General features: G+C 40.6%; 1 protein-coding gene across 1 annotated transcript in view; it reads right to left on the reverse strand.

Moving 5' to 3' along the window:
• The window catches only part of LOC136871627 (uncharacterized), a 160,997-nt gene extending 151,090 nt beyond the window's left edge, over positions 1-9,907 (reverse strand). Inside the window, exon 1 of the mRNA XM_067145094.2 lies at positions 9,888-9,907. The gene's annotated coding sequence lies outside the window, so the exon portion shown is untranslated. The remainder of the gene's footprint in view (positions 1-9,887) is intronic.
• Positions 9,908-10,708: the final 801 nt, after the last annotated feature.

The following is a 10,708-nucleotide window of genomic DNA, read 5'->3' on the forward strand; positions in this document are numbered from 1 at the left end:
GTAATTTCAAATCTTTGTTTTCATATTTACGGGTTAGCATGCTACCATTAACAAAGATTAATAAACTATTATAATTGTTGGTTTATCATACTCTTACTATATTTTTTTACTTTTTGTTCTCTTAAGAATGTACAGAATTCCATATTATTCATTGTTGCCACAACAATTATAAACTTTAAAACATTGCAGTTGTCAGTTGAATTAGAGATTTCTTTCATGCGGCTGTCTGCATAGGGTTGTGCTTCCAAAGTCTATTGAAAGGAGATAGTTTGTGTTCAATATACAGTAGTGTTTTATTTTATTGTGTGAAAAATGCCTCGCAACTGTAAAAATAAACCAGATAGTTTCTGTAATATATGTGGCGAGTTAACCCTTAAAGCGCAGAGGTGAAGTGTTACTACTTTAATTAAGGAAGCTTATGAGTTGTATTTTGATTGCAAGATGGATCTGAATCAGAATTGGGCCCCTAACATGTTGTGCTTCATGTGTAACTCTACTGACTGGATGGATGAAGGGGACTCGCCATATGCCTTTTGGAATTCCGATGCAATGGAGGGAACCTACGGATCATTTGACCGATTGCTATTTTTGTGTGACTAATATCTCTGGTATATCTTCAAAGTCAAAACATACAGTTGTATATCCGTCTCTGAAATCAGCAACCAGACCGGTTCTACATTGTCCAGGGCTTCCTATACCTCCACCAGATAGATCGTTGATGCATGGAGATGAAGAAGTTGATGTTGGTGAAGAGTTATGTGATGATAAAATGGATGATGACCAACCCTTTGTAGAAAGTTCTGCTGCTTCTTCTGAGCCTCATTTACTTACACAATCAGATCTAAATGATTTGGTTCGTGACCTTAATTTGTCTAAAGCCAAATCAGAATTACTCGCTTCAAGACTCACAGGCTGGAACCTTATAGAGAAAGATACCAACGTCTGCTTCTTCCGCCAACGTCAAAAGGAATTTGAGCATCTTTTTTCTAAAAAGGAAGAACTAGTTTTCTGCAATGATGTTACAGGTCTCTTCGAGTTACTAGGGCAGCAGCATAATCCAGAAGAATGGCGTTTATTTATTGATTCTTCAAAAAGAAGTTTGAAAGCGGTACTGCTTAAGAATGGAAATACATTTCCATCAGTTCATGTAGCCCATGCAGCTAACTTACAGAAATCATATGAGAACATGAAAATGGTACTATCCGCTATCCAGTATGAAAAGTATTCCTGGCAGATATGTTCAGATTTGAAAGTTGTAGCTCTCTTACTTGGTTTGCAGTTAGGATATACGAAATTTTGCTGCTTTTTATGCAAGTGGGATAGTCGAGATAGAAATAATCACTATATAAAAAAGAACTGGCAAAAAAGACAGTCATTTACTCCAGGACAGGAAAATGTCGTTCATCAGCCTCTTGTTGCATCTGACAAAATCCTACTGCTCCCATTACACATAAAACTAGGTTTGATTAAGAATTTTGTAAAAGCACTTGATCATAGTACGGATGCATTTCAATTTCTCCAAACCAAATTTCCAAAAATATCTGTAGCTAAACTAAAGGAAGGCATATTTGTTGGTCCTCAGATCAAAGAACTGATGAAAGATACAGTGTTTGAAAGCAAGTTAATAACATACGAACTAGCTGCATGGTCATCATTTAAGAAGGTGGTCACAAACTTTCTAGGAAACTACAGGTCAGAGAATTACAGGGAACATATTAGTGACCTTCTACAAAACTATAAACACATGGGATGTAATATGTCTCTTAAAATACACTTCTTAGACTCGCATCTTGACTTTTTCCCTGAAAATCTCGGCGCTGTCTCAGACGAACACGGGGAACGTTTCCATCAAGACATCGTCTAATTTGAAAGCCGTTACCAGGGAAAATGGGGTCCAAATATGCTGGCTGACTACTGCTGGCCACTCAAAAGGGATGTTCCTCAAGCTAAATCTACCTCTCATACTTTTTAGGTGTGTAAATGAAATTTAAGTTTAGATAATAAATTTTAGTAGGAACAATAACATTTTTGTAATTTTTTTGAAAATTACTCAAAAACTGTGAGTGTTGGAAACATTCTAAAAACGGATATGAAATCAGCAGAAAACAGTGTATGTAATTTTAAATGCATGTAAATTCAATTTAAGTTAAGATAATAAATTTTAGTAGGAAAAATTCTAAAAACAGATTTGAAATCAGCAGAAAAAAAGTGTACCAGAAACACCCTTTCACTTCCATTTAACAAACAAAAATTTAAATTTTGTTGCCCAGTGTTATTTATGACATTTGTTTGAGTCTGATCCACTGTATTTTTTTTGGGGGGGGGGGTTTCATGTCCATCCATTCATTCTTCATGACATTTTTTATTTCTTTCTTTCTTCCTTTATTTTTTATTAATTTTTGTTTCGGTCAGTGGATGAATTTGAAATTTTTGTTCTTTCATTTCGTACCATTAGGGGCCGATGACCTCAATGTTAGGCCCCTTTAAACAACAAGCATCATCATCATATTTATCGAGGAATAATTAAAGGTAGGCCAAGGTAAAATACACTGTTTTATTCCGCACCATTCCTTCCTTCATTTTTATGAAAAACAAAAGTTAATCAATCGTTAATTAATTAATTTGTTTATTTATTTATTTCTGGCAATCTAACGTCACGCTAACATATTTTGCGGAGAAAATGGGATGGGAAAGAATTAGAAATGCCGTACTCAGTGGCTCACACGGTTTAGGCGCTGGCCTTCTGGCCCCAACTTCGCAGGTTCGATCCTGCCAACCCACGCTGCCAAGTTGTGAGCCCCCGAGGCCCTATTTAGTCAGCTCTTACGACAGGCAGGGAATACCAAACTCGAGTACACACAATAATTTGGTCGACAGTACATTATATGTTTTCATCACACTTTATCCAGGTTTTGGACTAGCATAATGATTGTATTAAAATAATTTTGTCGTGTTTAAAATGAGCTGTAACTATGCTTCGTCAATTATTTTTGTCGGCTTTAGGAATGCGACGTTATAATATTTTGTTCCTTTGTATATACCTATTTACAGTAATAACACCTGAAGCAGCAAGAAGATTACGCTAGTTTTCTATGCAAGATATTGCCTTTAAGCAGGACCTGATGCCGCTGATTTCTTCATATTTTTTAAGGGTTCTTTCAATCCTGTCATCTTTCTTCACATATTTCGTCTTCATCCTCTTACCTTCAAGAGTGAACTCCAGTTTCAGGTACATGCAGTTCGTCGCTTCTGCTTCCTTCTTTAAACAAACCACCAAATCGTCGAATCGAGGATGTGGATTTCCAACTGAAGAGTTGATCTTGTGATGCCATACCTCTACAGCATTTGTTGTTCGATGTCGCTTTTTTAACAGCTCCACATAGTGATTGGTATCTCGCAGTTCTCAAGCCATACGCCTACAAAATAGTCGAAGAAGCCAATAAGTTTTTCTGTAGAAGGAGCCTGAGAATGTATCACCAGTCATCCCTCACTGACGTCATCTGGCTTCAAAAATGCGAGAGCAGCACACATTCGGATGTGGTGACGTATATCTTGTAGTCGATCGTCAGGCCGAGTTCCTGTACTTTTCTCCACAGGCATTGGCTTCATGCAAAAAAAAAAAAAAAAAAAAAAAAAAAAACAACCACCTAACTCTGCTGACGGAAATACTTCTCGTAGGGCTGATGTCACAGCTGCTTCGAAGTCAATAGTGATTTTCTTAGGATTCCATTAGGAACCGCTTCCAAGACAAGGTGTTAGAAACGAATATAAGTTTCCTTCTTTCTGTTAGGCAGAATCGCAAAGAGGACTGGATAAACGTTGCTTTCACACTCCGGCCTCCAAGGTCTGCGTGAATGGTGTATATCTGGACCGACTTTTCGCTGCAGCTCTTGAACGTGCCATCCAGAAAAAGTTGCGCACAATGCTTAAGGCTTTCTCTACCTTTTTCGGCACTAAAAATTATAATTCTTTCTCCCATGTCGTCGTCAGCTAAAAGAAACGGGCTGCAATTATTCATCATTAATGCCTCCTCATTAAGAATTATCTGAGCACTTGTTTTTGGCTCTACTTGAAGTCCGCGTGCATGATTTCGTTGCTGACGCATTGTACTTTTTAAAGTTTCTTGAAGTGGCATATAAGTGACAAAGTCGTAGCCCCTGTTATGCAGGTCACCCAACTCCTGCACGTTAATCTGTGATAGTAGAATCACTTCTTTTCTTGCTCTCTTCTTTGCCTCTTGAACCTGCTTTTTCACTGTGAAGGCCGCTTCTTCAGGCTCTCCATACTGGTGAACGACGGTATGAAGTATTTCTTCGCCTCTTGTCCTCAGCCGTCATTTACACTTGTTCTTCTCCTTCAGACACACCCAGGTGATGAAACCAGGTTGACTCTCCCTATACTTTCTGTACATATAACCTGTGTAAAGTGCACAACAATTTCCCTGATTAGAAACTGGCAACTCCATTGCAACACACAATAGTAAATACAGTACTATCACCAGGAAGTTTCGGTATAGAATGGTGTTTGTGGCCGAAGGTATCAATCTCTAAATAATGCCCGCGAGAGAAAAATGTTGATCTGCAAGGAGTGAGCAGGTGCTCAGGCAGGTTAGCGAGGATACCCCGAGATTAAGCTAATGAGGTCCACCCCTGTTAAAATGACCGCAAATATCCTATGACAACTGGGAAATTTCTGTGAGTGGGCACAGGTTTATCTCCGTGACCGCATATGTCCAGCGACCTCAAATGTCCGTGACCGCAATTGTCCAGCAACCCCGCGGAAAACATGTATCAATAGACTGTACACCTTGAGGGTGTCGGTACTCAGTAGTAAGTGTCAGCGCTCAACGGACAACGCGAACCGCAGAGCTTCACAGATAGCATAGAGCTCTGCTGCGTACGCACTGCAGGTTTCCAGGAGAGCAAAAAGAATCGTATCATCGTCGAAAACGAACGCACAGCCCACTTTCGTGCCTGCCCTCGAACCACCCGTGTAAACGACGACTGAATCTGGATACCGGCCAACAATGAACAGGAAGATAATGATGATGTTTGTTGTTTAAAGGGGCCTAACATCTAGGTCATCTGCCACTAATGGTACGAAATGAGACGAAACGTAATGACAATTTAAAAGTTCAAAATCATCCACTGATCAGAATAAAATACGTGATAATGAAGAATGAATGGATGCATATGAATTTAAAACAATCGGTGGATCCGACACGCAATGCCCCACCTTCCCATAAAAATAACTTAAAACGATGGTATAAAGTGAACAAGGGGCTGCTTCCACAGCACAATTCTGAATCGATGATGCTTGTTTTCTAAAGGGGTCCAAAATCCAGGTCAACGGCCCAAAATAATGGCACTTATCAGTAGTAAAGTAGAACCATGGAATTTGTCATGTTGCGGTACTAATCAAAAGTAGCGTAGACCCACGGTGTTCCTCACACATTATGGTCCTACTCACAAGTATTGTACGTTCCACAGGTAACGCAGACCTATGATGTTTCTCACATAATGGCGCCATTCATAGGCAACGCAAACCCATGGTGTTCCTCACATAGGTGTACTAATCACAGGGACTCGCACTATCCCGTGGTGTTTCTCACATAGTGGGTACTAATCGCAGACAATGCAGGCCCACGGCGCCTCTGATGTAGCAGTACTAATCACAGGCAACGTATACCCACGGTGTTGCTCACGTAATGGTACTAATCATAAGCAACGTAAGCCCGTGGTGTTCCGCATAAAAGTGGTACTAACCACAGGTACTGTAAACCAACAGCGAACCACTGTCTGCTGCTAATCACATACCTATTGTGTACCTAACATAGTCGTACTACTCGCAAGTAAAGGCGACCCATGGTGATAGTACTAATCACAAGTAGTTTCATGGTTCTAATTCAATCATCCCTTGGTCGTCCCTTTTAGTCGCCTCTTACGACATACAGCGGATACCGTGGGTGTATTCTTCACCTGCGTCCCCCACCCACAGCGGGGAGAGAGAGAGAGAGAGAGAAAGAGAGTAAAGAAAAAAGGAAAGAATTTGTCATTTCGAAAAATTAAGTAACGGACGAAGGAAGGCAAGGACAACGAAGGGCCTGAAAATAAAACTCCCCAGGCCTCGAATGCTCTAATACCGTCGGGGTCGAAAAAACAAAAACAAGAGTTGACCAAGGAAGGTAAGACAGGAAAGATGAAATTGAGGAGCCTGGCACAGTTAAGTAAGTGAAGCAGTGCCAATACTCAGCTATGGGCACCGTGGTCACCAGCGACGCTACCATGTTGAGAGCCCCTGGGGCTTCTTTTAGTCGCCTCTTACGACAGGAAGGGAATACCACGAGTGCATTCTTCATCTGCGTCCCCCACCCACAGGGGTACATCAGGGCAATCATCCACTATCAATTTTTAGCGGAAACATACTTATGTGACAAATTGTTAAGGGTTCCGAAGAAAATACGTAAGGAAAATTTTGTAGGTTATTTAATTTTAAATTCTGCAGATTATTGGTTAACCGTTATTTTGCTTTACATCGGATACAGCACGCACCAAAACAGAGAAAGGTATCTTATCTTTTCATGGAAAACTAAGTTACGAAGAAAATGAATACGAACTGTTGAAGATAATTGAATTCCACGTTGAATGGCGAATTCAATTTTTAATAGGATAGGACTAACATTTCAAGTGGCCATATTCATTTTTAAGGGTCCCGGACGCAGTATTTTTCTGGCTTTCTCGATTTTTTCTTTCCAGGACTATATGCTTCCATAATTGTTAATGTCTATAAAAATTTGGAAAAAATAAACATAATGTTGAAATTAGGATATTACTGAAATTGATTGAGTGGTTCCTGAGAATTTTTATTAAAAACACATAAACGTTGTTTTTAAAATATTACAGTAGAAAAGGTAACATTCTGAGTGGTGGTGGTAATTGTTTTAAGGTGAAGTATCAACTAGACAACCACCCTCTCTCAACACTTAACGAGAGGGGAAATGGAAAAGAGCTCCGACACTTGGAAGAATAAAGTTATCGGCGAAAGAGATGGCCACGAAGGGCGTGAAAATGAAAGACTCCCCAGGCATCGCAAACGTAATATCGCTGGGGTCGGAAAAGAACGAGAGTTATTAAGAGAGGTCAGATAGGAAGGAGGAAAGGAGAAGACTGGCATAAGTAAGTGGATGCAATGCCACTCAGCTAGGCAAACCGTGGTCGTCAACTCACGCTCTCAAGTTGAAGAGCTCCTGGTCCCCCTTTACGTAGTCTCTTACGACAGGCAGGGGATACTGTGGATTTATGCTATCGCCCCCACCCACAGGGGGATAAAAGACAGAAGGGAAATTATCATTAATTTACGGGGAAGTACAATTATAAAGAGCTTTCCCTCTTAACTCTAATCACAATAGAGTGGCGGTGGTGGTGGTGATTATTAGAGATGAGAATTATAGGCACGAATAGGTTAGAATGCAAATGTATTTGAACAAGGCGCAAGTGTATGTTACCCGCATGACGGTTCTTGGTGAGATTTGCATAATTATTATCGATCTGAATTATCAGAACCCCTAAAATTTATGCAACTCCCCGACATATCTGTAGAGCGGCTAGGTTTCACTTGCGCCTTGTTCAAATACGTTTGCATTCTAAACTATTCGTGCCTATAATTCCCATCTCTAGTGATTATTGTTTTAAGAGGAAGTACAACAGGGCAATTATCCTCTGCTAACACAAATCCGAGGAAAAACATGGAAGGTATCCGACACTTCAAAAATGAAGGTATCGACCAAGGAAAGACAAAGGCCACGAAAATGTGACAATGAAAAGCCCCTAGGCCTCGAATGCTCTAATGCCGTCGGGTTCGAAAAAGAACAAGAGTTAATCCAGGGAGGTCTTATAGGATAGATGGAAGTTAGGAGCCTGGCACAAGTAAGTGGAAACAATGCGAGGACTCAGCTTCGTGCCCCGTGGTCGCCAACCCACTCTTGCAAGTTGAGAGCCCCTGGAGCCCTTCTAAGTCGCCTCTCATGACAGGCAGGGGATACCGTGTGTATTATTCTACCGCCTCCGCCCACAGAGAGGAGAGAACTGAAGAGATCGATCATCAAACGGTATTATAGGCCTACACCTGGCACAATTGTACAGTACACACGTTAACAACACTAGAAATTTGAAGGGACTACTACCACTACTACTGCTGCTAATAATAATAATAATAATAATAATAATAATAATTGTACCGGGCGGTACACCTCCACGCCGCTAATTTAAAATGTGCGCCTGTTGAAACTCCTCTGCTGGAGGAAGTCTGAACTTTATTGACAGTATTAATTTTCTACCTTCTCAGAAGATGTCACCACGTGGAAAATTTTGAGTTTTTGAACTGTGTCATTTTTGATGTGTTTTTGTTTCGCTTGAAGTAAGAAGTGTGAACTTTCTCTTCTAGAGGACACTACTGAAGATCTACAATAGTGCAACCTAGTGCGGAGTCAAAGAACTATTTTTTTGGAGAAAATTTAATTTCAAGAGTTTGTTCTTTGTTAAATTTCTTTCTGTCCCGAATTTCTTCAATTAATTTCTATCCAATCAGATGTATCTTCCCCCAACTTGAATCTGTTGCGGGGTCCTATCCAATAAAGAGTTTGTGGGAGGGTGTTTTCTTTCCCCTAACGCCTAGAAACTTCCGCGAGAGTATTTAAACTGCTGATTTTTGGGTCTCTAGGCCACTTCTGTTCCATCTTTCAGTGTGTTAAGTACATAGCAGGGGGCGGGAAGCGCCTCTTTCTTCTCCAGCCGTTCAACACAAGGTAATGGCCGATTAATAACTTCTTTCTTTGCTAGCTCAGCAGTTTAACTTTCGGGGCGGGTTCTAAGCGTTCAGCCATGTAACCTTTTCCTAAAATGTAACTACTCCTTTCATATATTCTCTTTTAAAACGACATATTGGGATAGAGAGTGCTAACCCTCTCGAGCTCCCACTCACATTGTCTTGAGGTGAACTTATTTTCTCGACCTATTTTTCGTTAATGTAAAACAAATTGTTCTTTTCTTAAGTCACCTCTTTAGCATGGGATTAGCCCTTGTATTAACGGCCTAGTGCCAAGTAGGTCTTAATCAAAGTGTATTAGGAGTGCAAGTTCGCCTCCTCTCAAATTGTTATTTTAGAGGTCATTTAATTAACCTGCTTTTCTTTTAATAGACCTCAGTAGATTGGGTATTTTACCCCTGTGTTTATGTCCGTTGAGGACAACTTGAAGGTGGAGTTTGGTGTGGCCTGGGAGAGGCTTAAATTTTGAGAGCGTGTGGCTCTTTTGAAAATTCTGGGTTGTATGCCTCATGGAGGTTTTTCAGTGTAATTTGGAGCAAGGGCTCCTAGGTATGAATGGGGTTTTCTCCCCCTCTGTTAAAACTTGTGTTTGAGGTAAAACTGAGCTGATTGCCCAAGCATTGTGAAGTCAGGGCGCGAAGCCCAAATTCTGTAAATATTGTAACTAACCCCTTTTGAATTGCTACTTTGTACCTGCCATGCTTGTTATTTCTTTGTTTTCGAAAAGAAAATATAACATTGTTAACTTTTAAATTAATTTTACATTGCACTATAATTTCGTAGCTTGAAACCCATTCACACCCGCACCTTCTTTCACCTCTACCTACCACGGAAAAGTCCGTAACAATAATAATAATAATAATAATAATAATAATAATAATAATAATAATAATAATAATAATAATAGTAATAATACATGTTCAGACCATTACTCGACACGTCCAGTAAGTATGATGTAGCATTAACGGCTGTTTTTTAACACTGCCGGTCATGTAGCTTACGCACTGCACGATGAATCACCTTCACATGATTTCTTTGAGACTGTTATTGCACGAGAAACTTACGTGGACAACGGGAATTTTCTGGAAACGTCTGGGTCCTTAACGGAACAGGAAGCCTCTTTGCAATCAAGTTACTTACCCACACAGACCCTTCTCATGCTTATCAGCTTATAAACTCCAATACTACTTAGTCATTGGTTTCTAAGTTACAGTGCACATTCCATGACTCCGGAGCGATAAAGTTAACAAAGCATTACGGTACTTTTAATATGTTTGCTGCATAGGAGAAAAGTTGAATTGTATACACGACCGTTTCTCGCTTGAGTGTTTCATTAAACGTTCTATCCCTCCCTAATAGCGTAATTGGCTAAATGGTTAGCGTGCTGGCCTTTGACCACAGGGGTCCCGGGTTCGATTCCCGACAGGTTCGGGAATATTAACCATCATTCGTTAATTTCGCTGGCAAGGGAGCTGGGTGTATGTGTCGTCTTCACCATCATTTCATCTTCATCACGACGCGCAGGTCGCCTATGGGTGTCACATCAAAAGACCTGCATCTGGCGAGCCGAACTTGTCCTCGGACACTCCCGGGACTAAAAGCCATACGCCATTTGATTTTTCATAACGTAATTGAATAACGTAATAATGAGTGGCAGCTGGTGACAAATAATACAAGGGAATATAATCTGTTCGTCCGCCTCTGTGGTGTAGTGGTTAGCGTGATTAGCTACCACCCCCCGGAGGCCCGGGTTCGATTCCCGGCTCTGCCACGAAATTTGAAAAGTGGTACGAGGGCTGGAACGGGATCCACTCAGCCTCGGGAGGTCAACTGAGTAGAGGTGGGTTCGATTCCCACCTCAGCCATCCTCGAAGTGGTTTTCCGT

The sequence above is a fragment of the Anabrus simplex genome, chromosome 4 (genome assembly GCF_040414725.1).
Source record: "Anabrus simplex isolate iqAnaSimp1 chromosome 4, ASM4041472v1, whole genome shotgun sequence".
NCBI classification, from domain to species: domain Eukaryota; kingdom Metazoa; phylum Arthropoda; class Insecta; order Orthoptera; family Tettigoniidae; genus Anabrus; species Anabrus simplex.